The 10,824-nt window shown below is 47.6% G+C and overlaps 1 pseudogene; it reads left to right on the top strand.

The window, feature by feature from the left end:
- Positions 1-10,254: 10,254 nt before the first annotated feature.
- Positions 10,255-10,372, top strand: LOC126089813 (5S ribosomal RNA; annotated as a pseudogene).
- The last annotated feature ends 452 nt before the right edge of the window (positions 10,373-10,824 follow it).

A 10,824-nucleotide genomic window follows, 5' to 3' on the forward strand; every position in this document is an offset into this window, starting at 1 on the left:
TCGGAGCAAGTATGGTGGGTCTGACACACCGGTGTCAATGTGTTCTTTTTTCCATTTCCAGGAGTGTATTATGCTAAAGAACGACGAGGGATAAATGGCAATGGGAAATCAAAAACAAAATGTTCGAAATGGAATGGGTATCTAGTTGTTCGCCCTTACTGTTCAGTTCGTACAATGGAGAAGTAATGACGGAAAGAGAGGAAAGGTTCAGAAGTGGGATTGAAATTAAGGCAGAAAGGATTACCTTCATAAAATTTGCTGATCAATAGAAGTGAGGCGATACTATGGGTCGCGTTGAATGGAATGAACAGTCTAATGAGTACACACTGTAGATAAAGTGGTAAAGAATAACTAAACTGCATTAGTGACCAACTTAAGATCAAAATTTGGAAAAAGAAAGTAGATGAAGCAACTATGGCACGTTACTAGTGTCACTGCTCTTAATTTGGAGAAAAAAGTTTTGAGAACCTACATTTAGAGTCCAACATTATGTGGAACTGAATCAAAGACGATGGGAAAAAAGGAAAAAAGAGAATCGAAGCGTTTGAAATGGGGTCCTATACAGGGATTTTGAAAGTTAAGTAGACTGATAAGACGAAAGATGAGGAGGCGGATAAAGGGACGCTAACAAGAAGGGGTGACAGAATGTTGGAGCCTATGTTGAAGCATCATGGAACAACTTCACTAGTACTTCGGGGACCTACAGTGGATGCAAAAAAAAAAAAAAAAATACAGATACAGGAAAACATCCAATAAATAAGTGAGGACTTTGGTTGCAAGTGCTGCTCTGAGATGGAGAGGTTGGTACAGGAGAGGAATTAATGATGGGCCACATCAAACCAGTCAGAAGACTGATGAACCTGATCCGAAGGTGAAGCACCCAGAAGACAAGGTTGGATGTTACATTACTTCGTACGTATTGTACGATGAGAAGAACAACCATCGTTCTCGTATGCCACTTTTCCCTATGACCTGAATGCGAGATGTTCACTCCAGTGGTCATCTGGATTCTCAGATCTTTCCCCCATGGAATATGTGTTGGACTAGCTCGTATGCCAACTGTGTTCCAGAACCAGTATTCACGATATTAAGGACCAGTGAAGACAGTTGTGAGACAGCTTGCCTCAGGAGACGGTACAGCGGTTTTATGGGAGCTTTCCCGACCGAACACGTGCCTACAACCAGGCCGGAGGGGGTGGGAGGTGCAACGTGCTCTTACGAGTGGGTTCTTACAGACAAAATTTTGTAAATTTCACTCAGTTTTGTAATCACTGCAATAACAAGATATTTTGTTTCATCTTCCCTCTCTAGGTGGTTGACTTTTTTGTCTCATCTTGGTGCTCTACATTTTTACAAGATGTCCACATGACAGCGTCATGATTTCAAACTGCAATGAAAGAAATATGAGACATATATACTTGCGATTTTCGGGAACATGTAAAGTAACTCATAATGTTTTTTTACATGAAATTAATACATATCTACATGGGTTCCTTTCGGAACCTGTAAAATACGTGGACAATACTTTGTCAATTCACGTGCGTAGAAATATGTCAGAATGGATGGAGGCAATTCCATCGCCATTTCTTCTGCGGGGTCGTCAGTGTCACATACGCGCTAATCATACAAAAGTCTTTCACGTAACCCTTCAGGAAAAAATCGAGAGCGGACATGTTCAGAGATCGCGGTGGCCACATGGCTGGTCTGTCATGTCGTAAACATTGGACTGGATATGCTATGTCTAGAAAGTCAAAAGTATCTAAACTGCAGTTCTTTGAGGCACCATCGTACTCGAAAACCCCATTTGACTGATGATGAAGAACCTGAGGGACAATAAACTGTTTCAGATAAATGGTTCATGTAACAGTTTCCTCGACTGAGAAAAATGGTCCTATTATGCTGACTTTCATCAGCGTACATAACACTTTAACATTTACGTTGTCTCTGACATGATACTGAAAAGTGGGAGTTTTCCAAACCCAGTAAGACAATATTGTTCCTATTAACCTTCCCACATGTAAGGAAAGTTGTTTCTTAGGAAAAACATTCGCTACATAGATTTTGTTTTGCCAGATTCAGTCCAGTATCTTAAAAAATAAACCGTAACGAAGCTGAAAGACACTTCGCTACAGGGCTTGCACTGTCTGAACTTCGTAAGCGTGCAGTTCGAAGTTGTTTATGTAGCACCTTGTGAACTGCTGAGAAGAGGATATTTACCTCTCGTGACGCTCGGTGAGCTAACTTTGATAAGATTCTTCCGAAGGCGTCTCTTATTTTCCTCTGCCATTTGATTAGATGTGATTTTTATGCCGGAGCCTGTTTACGCTCACAGTGACTTCTCATTTGACACAACGAGCCTCAGTAGTCTTAACGTTTGGTGCCTTTGCATAACAATGAGCGATTTCGTTTACACATATCACGCCAGGCACAGAACTCTTTCTTGAAGTGCAGCCATGTTTCGTAATTATTTAGCACCTATAGAAGAACAAAAGCAATTTTTTACAAAAAATCTATGCACATAATTATGGATTACTATACATTCTTGTAGTTTGTCTCAAATGGGCTCCTCTAAAGTTTTGAAGTCGTCTAGGGCTTCATATGCAACATAGTAATGTGACTAAACGGCGAGTGAATTGGCATAATTGCTTTACTGCTGAAAGCAGTAAATAGACTGACGGAAATAAATTGCAACACCAAAAAGTAACTGATGTAGAGCAATGAAATTTCGAAAATATATTTTTGTAGGTAACATATTTAAGTGATACACACTGCAAGATGTCAAGTTGATGTGAACTGACGATGAGCCATTGCAAATGTAAAGTGCTGGTACATTAACAACGGGTGTTATCGCCAGAATGTTGAATTCAAGCATGCGAACTGGCGTGTTTTATGTTGTACAGCCGCTGGACGTCAGTTTATGAGATGAAGCTGCATGCATGTTGCACTTGGTCGGTCACATAGGGACAGCTAATGCTGGTTGTCGATGACGTTGGAATTGTCGTCTGATGACGTCCCATATGTGCTCGATTACAGACAGATCTGGATATCAAGCAGGCCAAGACTATATATCGACACTTTGTAGAGCATGTTGGTTACAACATCGGTATGTACGCGAACGTTATCCATTTAGAAAACACCCCTGAAATGCTGTTTATGAATGGCAGCGCAACAGGTCGGATCAGCTGACTTACGTAGAAGTTTGCAGTCAGGGTGCTTGGGATAACCACGACGGTGTTCCTGCTGTCATACGAAAACGCACTCCAGACAATAGCTCCAGGTGCAGATCCAATGCGCCTAGCACGCAGACAGGTTGGTTGCAGGCCCTCAACTTGGAACAGAACCAGCTTTCATCAGAAAACACACCAGACCTCCACTCTGCCACCCAATGAGCTCTCGCTTGAAAGCACTGAAGTCGCAAATGTCGGTAGTTTGTAGCGATTGGAATGCGCGCTACAGGACGTCTGGTTCGGAGTTGTACTTGAAGAAACGTTTCGTAACAGTTAGTTGTGCCATTGTGGTGCCAACGATGTGCCGAAGCCATCCGCCGAACAGGATTATCTTCCTTCTAGATGGTTCCCCGTGGCCGTCTTTTTCTGACCGTACATTCCCATGACCATTACTGCCAGGAGTCATGTACTAGCGCCACTCTTATGCGACAGGCACGAAATTAGAAAAGACATCATTTTTATGGTGTAGAAAGACGCTTACCAACTTCCGTGTATGTCCCACAACTCCTCCTTGGCGCCGCGATTTTTTCCGTTGGTGTATAAGTTTGTAGCTTGGTCTATACAACAAAAAATGACACAGCATTAAACCGGAAACTGCATGCACTTGTCACCCTCAAGAAAGAGGACATTAGATTGAAAACATTATGTAAGAATACATCCTAAGCAGAACGTGATCTGTGGTTCAGTTTAGCAATAGTGTACATTGCGAAATATTTTGCGGTCAGGAAGGACAGTATACAGGACTTTCATGTACTGACTCTTCATTAAAATTCATGAAAACTGGCGGAACGTTTGTTCTGAACCATGAACCCAGTGGGTTCTGAACCAGAGTTAACTTAAAAAAAAAAAAAAAACGGAACGCAACAAACCTGCAACCAGCGGTTGACCATATGGGTCTGAGGGTGCGTACGGTGCGTGTCTTCGATCTACCGTTCGAAGTTCCTGCCAACCTTGTAGTTGACGCGCTGCGACCATACGGCACAGTTCTGAGCCACGCAGAGGAGAAATGGAACACATTCGAAACGTACCCTGTCCTTAACGGAGTACGACAAGTGGGCGTAGAACTTAAGAAGCACGTTCCATCATATGTTTCCCTTGGTGGCTGCCGTGCAATTGTTATATATGATGGCCAGCCGAGGACATGCTGGGGCTGCGGCCAGGAGGGCCATGTTAGAACTTAGTGTCTGCAGCGCCGCTTCCTTCATGTGCACCGCATTGAACCTCCCCAACGACCCACGATGACTTCTCTCCCGCTAACGTATGTGGAAGAGGTACGACATGATGTGATGGATGATCAAAACGTGCTATCTCCGTTGGAGAGTCAGCGCCGCCGCCGCCGCCGGCGACGACGACGACGACGCCGCAGCCAAAGGGTGCAGAGGTTCCTGCAGCCTCAGCCCACCACGACGCTGTGTGCACCCAGCCGCCGTCACTGTCGGGATCGGACACAGGGATTCCCGATGATCGTGACCGTGTCAGTCAGGGGATCATATGGCACAGTAATGCACAGCATGCGGCCTGAGGACTGTTTGGTGTGCGAGATCACGGTGGGATTCCACCAGCAGACTACCTCCACCACTTGATATGCCTCAGTTATACAGTGTGGGAACAGTCAATCTCAATGGTGTCCACTCCACTGTCAATACCCGAATGTAACACGACACGACCAGAGCGGCAGACACATTGCCCCTCTCTAGGAGGTCCGTCCAGAGCTGCGTTTAGACCTATATGGCTATACCACCTATAGCCTACCCTCTGGTAATGGCGCAGGACGAACGGCCATCTTTCTCCGAGTTGGCATAGATGGGACTGACGTGACATACTTGCAGAACTGGCGAGGCATCGCTCTCACATTTGGCGCAGTCCGCCTCGTTAACTTCTACGCTCCCTCCGGTAATTCGCACCGCGATGAGAGGCAAGTCTTCTATTCGGAGGAGGTTGCCCCAATTTTGGAACGAAATATGGACCATTATATAGTGGGCGGCAATTTTATCATTGTTCTGCGGACCGAGGACCAGATATCGCATTACGTCCCATGCTCGGCTCTACAAGCACTGACACGTTACCTCGAGCTCCACGACACATGGCTCTTACATAATGGGACCCAGCATGGATATATGCACTTTACCAGCCACTCTCAGTCGTCTGGACCGAATATACGTCTCGCTTGCCCTCCGCAAAGCAACCCCTGATGCAGAACTCTGTTCGACGGCCTTCACGAATCATCTCGCGTATATATGCATTATCACTTTAACCCGAGAACTGACAAGATGCAGCACAGGCCCGTGGACGCTGAACGTCTCCCTCCTCCGCGAGGAAGCGTGTCGGCAAGCAGTTACTGACACGTGGCGCCGTTGTTTCAGGCGCCTGCCCACGTATGCTTCCACTTTTCTATGGTGGCTGGGATGTGTCAAACCTGCACTCCGAAAGACCCTGATGGCCTACAGGCATGACAGATCGAACTGGCAAAGACAACATCAGAATTTTACTATACAGCATTACGTGAGCTGGCGACGTAACCGTCATCTCCCGCACGTCAGATGTCTGTACAACGCATCAAAGCTCGTCTACTTCGCATCAGGGCAGCGTAATTAGAAGGTGTCCGCATCCGTGGACGAGTGCAAGACTGTATCCCCAACGAAACGACATCAGTGTATCATATTGTGCGCGAGAGGCGCCACCGCAAACGTCAGCTCATCATGGTGGGAAAGACGGAGGAGGGCGACAGCGCGGTGACGCCAACGGACATAGCGCACACTTTCGCCTGACACTATGAGATCTTGTACATGGAATATCTGCGAAACGTAGGTGATTATGACGAGCTGTTGCACGATTTTTCCGCCCCTAGGTACGTGGCACACGATGATACTCCGCTGTTGCCCATTACATCCGACGAGGTGACATCGGCCCTAGCACGTGGAGCACCGAACAAATCGACTGGGCCGGATGGTTTAACACTGGAATTCTACCGCACGTTTTACGACCTTATGGGCGAAAAGTGGCTCCCAATGTCTCAAGAGCTGATCCGCCCTGATTTCACTGTCCCCACGGAATACACAGGCGGCATCTTGATCCCAGTACGGGAACAGAATTGTGGTCGTAGGTGGCAGGACTTTCGGCCACTCACGCTCCGCAACAACGACTACAAGATCTTCTCCCGCATCCTCCGCGCGCGTCTCCACACCGCTATCGGGAAAGCCATCCACACCGATCAGACACGTTTAGGTGGTGTCAGCAAAATTCATACAGCGTTAGGAGCATATCGCGACGTAATTGCTTTGACGGCAGCCTGCAAAATACGAGGCGCTCTTGTCGCGGTCGATTTTGACCATGCATTCGAGCGCGTCGACCACGGGTCCCAACGCTTAGTTTTGCAATACATAGGCCTCTCTCCTATGTCTGCACAAGTGGTCCTTCGACCGGTCCACGGAGCGCGTTCTCGCATGATGGTCAACGGTTACCAGTCTGGTCACATTGTTGTTGGACGGTCAGTGCGACAAGGGTGCCCTTGCCGGGTATGGTATTTGCTGCAGCACTTGAACCAGATTTACATGGTCTACGGCAACAATTAACAGACATTTCCATGCGGGGCGTGACCTTTTGTTGGGGTGGATTCGCCGATGACGTGGTGCTCCTGGCCAGATCAGAGGATGAAATGCATATGGCGCATCAGTGGCTACGCCAGTATGGGGCGGTCTTTCGGAGCGTCATCAACGTGAAGGAGACAAAATACATGGATGTCGGAGGGGGGCTTTCCCAAGCAACAGCGGTACCCTCTGACAAGGTGCCCGTACTCAAACGTTTAGGAGTGCAGTTCTATAGCAATGTTCGCCGCACGGCGGCGGCTACGTACCGCCGACTCCTACACCAGACACGTGCTCTGTTGCAGGACAACAATTTGTGTCGCATGGACATGCTCCTCAGAACACGGTATGTCAACACTTATCGCCGGCCGGTGTGGCCGAGAGGTTCTAGGCGCTTCTGTGTGGAACCGCGCAACCACTACAGTCGCAGGTTCGAATCCTGCCTCGGGCATGGATGTGTGTGATGTCCTTAGGTTAGTTAGGTTTAAGTAGTTCTAAGTTCTAGTGGACTGATGACCTCAGATATTAAGTGCGATAGTGCTCAGAAACCTTTATTTTCAGCTCCTATCTCGTCTACAAACTATTTTGGGCATGTCTTTCGCTTGACGGCTACGATGGCCTACAGATTTCAAGGAGCATATGGACATTTCGTAAGCGCCGGCCTTGTTTTTAAAGTCCGATACGCCACCCTGAGACTGCCGCAGTGGGCGGGCGGTATCGGTTTAATTCATGTATATAACCGTGCGCAATCGCTTTATCTCAACACTATGCGTCGCACGCCATGCCACGCCATTCTGATGGGCACCCTGATAGCGGAAGTGGCACCACACTCTCTGCATCTCCCGTTTCTGTAGGACACATTTCACAGGCACTCACCCACATATGAGAGTTCTTGATTGACTTCAGCTACTTACGGTCAGACATTCCGACGACATGGATGCCCAGCACGGAAGACTATTATCGACTGTCTCAACAGCAGCAATCTACAAATACGGTCGCCCACAGACACCCTGAAGTTGCCTGGAACACGGTGTGGCGAGCGGTACACACGCCTTTTCTGCCTACGACGGTGCGTTCATTGTGGTACGTGGTACGTGGTTGTGAATGGGAAGTTCGCTATTCGTCAGAGGCTACATTCCATTCATCTGACAGACGACCCCTTGTGTGCGACATGCTCAGTCGTTGACTCGGATGCACATCGCCTGACTTGTGCCGCGACTAGCGAGTGCTGGCTACTGACGCAGCGCATGCTGGTATTACTCTTGCGGCGATTGCCGGAGTCTATCTCCCCTGATGATATATTGCGCCCGGACGGCGTAAACTTTCCATCAACCAGGACTAACGCCGTTAAATGGCTAAAGGGCATGGCCTTTTACTACATATTTTGCGATGCTCACAAAGGCACAATCGACTTTTGGTCCCTACTGATGACGACACATGCAGCTTTCAGCCGCCACCCGAAGTACAGAACCCGTTTCACAAATTATTTAGTTTCATTATTTGCGGATCCTCCTGATCACTGGGGCGTTCCGGGTATGAGACGCTGAAAATGATGAAGAATCCTCGAGCATTTTGTTCCTCTACGGACGGAATAGGGGGGAACCCCTACCAACAGACGAGAAGACGACTCGGACGCACGGCTACAGCAGTTGAAGGATCTTTTTTTTTAATGAAACAAAAATAATTTCATAAATACAATACAAAATAAAAATAAAAAAATTAAAAAGTTTTAAAAATTAAAGAAATAAATAAATAAAACAAGGGAGACAAACCCGCTACAACCTCTTCCTGATTCTTCGATCCTCGAACACGTTGCTTGGACGTGGCGGCGGGAGGCCAGGCCTCGGGAGTCGACCCCTGCCCTACCCGTCGTCCTGCTCCTTATGTGGAAAAATGGATAGAGTGTCTGCCATGTAAGCATGAGATCTCGGGTTCGAGTCCCGGTGGGGGCACACATTTTCACCTGTCCCCGTTGATATATATCAATGCCCGTCTTCAGCTGAACGTATTAATATATAATTCAAATTATTTCAGTTTTTGGTTTTCAGTCGGCTTGAATTAATTTGCTATTAATGCACTCTCTGTGTTAGGTATATGTTCTACAACACGTCCGTTTTATTTTGAGGCAAGAGTCTCCTAATCAGAATGAGAATCACATGTTATTGATAACCTTCGAAATTATTTGAAATTGACTAATACACTGACGGAAATGAAAAGTTTACACTATGATATACTTTGTTATCCAGTTGACCCTCCAGTATATTTACGCTTATGGGATGTATTGACTAAAATTTAGACCTTTCGAAATGTTACTACGAAGTCTGTTGGGTGTGTCTACTGTTGCTGTAACTTTTGAAGTAGATATCACAATGCCCAGAGTAGGGGCTTGTGCGGCTTATCGAAGTCGTTCGGATGTTAAGAAAGAAATCGTTGACATGAGAGACATAGCAGCATCTTATTTGCGGAGCGCACAGACATTCGGCTGGTAGTGCAGTGACTACGGAACTAGTGTGGACAGGATGGACTTAGGACAGCGGTTTGACATCATGCATAGGCACATGCCCATCCAGGAGGACAACACCATGAAGAGACCGTAAGATTACTCGATTGACTCGGACACAGACTGAAGCCAGCAGCTGAAATCTAGGCAAATGTTACGGGCAGAGTATCACCAGAAGCCGTCGGAAGAGATAACTCAAAGGTGTGTGAATTCCTAAGGGACCAAACGGCTGATGTCATTGTTCCCCAGACTTCCACACTACTTAAACTAACTTACACTAAGAACAACGCACACACCCACGCCCGAGGTAGGACTCGAACCTCCGGTAGGAGGGGCAGCGCAATCCGTGACATGACGCCTCTAACCGCGCGGCCACTCCACGCCGCGAAGAGATAACTGGAAACTAGGCTTGGATCTCGAGTCACCACGCACCTCTGACACCATACCACAGACGACAGACATTAGCATGGTGTGGAACCACAGTGGGCTAGAACATTAAATGGCGTTCTGCTATGTTCAGTGGCGAGTCTCGCTTCTGGTTTTGGGGCTCAGAGAGACGCTAAGGTGACCATAGGCGATCACAAACATCGGCAGTCTTTAAGAGACGCACTTCTCCAACTCAGGGCTTCCAAATTTGGGAGCTGCTCGATGTGAAAACAGGAATCATTTGGCAATTGTTGAGACGATGCTGACTCGTCGTCAGTACGTGCAAGAATGGTTCGCATTCGAGATCACGGTACCAAATGGGAAATTCCAGTCACGTTATTGTGACCACCGCTTATGCTCGACGTCCACGTGCACTAACCATCCCCAGGCGGCAAGAGGCAGCACTAACAGTAGAGGGTATGTAAATCGTGTCGCAGGCCGCAGAAAACAGTAAAGTCGTTAATCGTTGTCATAATAAGGAAACGGAGACATTTATCTGACCTTCAAAAGGGCATGGAGAAACGGCCTTGCGGCAGTGGATACACCGGTTCCCGTCAGATCACCGAAGTTAAGCGCTGTCGGGCGTGGCCGGCACTTGGATGGGTGACCATCCGGGCCACCATGCGCTGTTGCCATTTTCCGGAGTGCACTCAGCCTCGTGAAGCCAATTGAGGAGGTACTCAACCGACTAGTTGCGGCTTCGGTCAAGGAAATCCATCGTAACGATCGAGAGAGCGGTGTGCTATCACACGCCCTTCCTATCCGCATCTACATCTGAGGATGACACGGCGGTCGGATGGTCCCGATGGGCCACTTGTGGCCTGAAGACGGAGTGCTGAAAAGGGCATGCTTTCGGACCAAGAGTGGAAACTACTTCTTTGCCACCATGGTTTATATATACCGAGCATAGCAAAATGACGCTGTGCTAAACAGACGCTGAGGCAACTTCGGTGCACCATGGACGGTGGATGATAGGGGTGAACAATAGCTGCGATATGTGCATGCGAAAACAGACGTGCAGCTGTTCTGTAACTGGCTGCCCAGATTAACCAAGGGGCTAACAACAGAGACTCCTCAACGACCGTTC

This window comes from Schistocerca cancellata, chromosome 6 (genome assembly GCF_023864275.1).
Source record: "Schistocerca cancellata isolate TAMUIC-IGC-003103 chromosome 6, iqSchCanc2.1, whole genome shotgun sequence".
Classification (NCBI taxonomy): domain Eukaryota; kingdom Metazoa; phylum Arthropoda; class Insecta; order Orthoptera; family Acrididae; genus Schistocerca; species Schistocerca cancellata.